At 54.3% G+C, this 530-nt stretch overlaps 1 protein-coding gene across 1 annotated transcript in view; it reads left to right on the plus strand.

The window, feature by feature from the left end:
• TIGAR (TP53 induced glycolysis regulatory phosphatase) overlaps positions 1-530 on the plus strand; it is a 13891-nt gene that overhangs the window by 527 nt on the left and 12834 nt on the right. The window lies entirely within an intron of this gene.

A 530-nucleotide genomic window follows, 5' to 3' on the forward strand; every position in this document is an offset into this window, starting at 1 on the left:
CCAGGCTAAACAACCCCAGTTCCCTCAGCCGCTCCTCATCAGACTTGTTCTCAACATGCGCCTTGAGACTTTAAAAAATGCTTCAGACTGGACATATCTTCCCTTTAATTTTTAAAAACTAATATCCTAAATACGTAGGTCTTCAGGGCTGGTTGGTGCACTGCCCACACCTGCAGCCACACAGAGCTGCAGTCCCCCCCCCCCCCCCCCGCCACCCTCCCCCCAGACGCAGGCTGAACTTGCACCTCTCCCAGCGGTCTCTGCCAAATATTAAGGCGATGTACGCGTGTGCTGCAGCTTCCAACAGATTTAGTGTGGGAAAAGGTCATCGTTTAGGCAAGCAGGTAAGTAATCGCGCTTCCGAGCATCTGCGTGTCGTCGCGGTGAGCTCTCGGAGTGGACGCGGCGAAGTTTTTGAGAAAGTCCCTGCAGAAAGCGGCTGTGCAGCTGCATTGAACAAACCTCTCATTTTTTGGGGGGTGTGAAACAAACCGCGCCCTGTTCCGCTGGACGTGAAGGTGCGGGCTCCC

This window comes from Aptenodytes forsteri, unplaced genomic scaffold (genome assembly GCF_000699145.1).
Source record: "Aptenodytes forsteri isolate BGI_AS27 unplaced genomic scaffold, ASM69914v1 Scaffold73, whole genome shotgun sequence".
Classification (NCBI taxonomy): Eukaryota; Metazoa; Chordata; class Aves; order Sphenisciformes; family Spheniscidae; genus Aptenodytes; species Aptenodytes forsteri.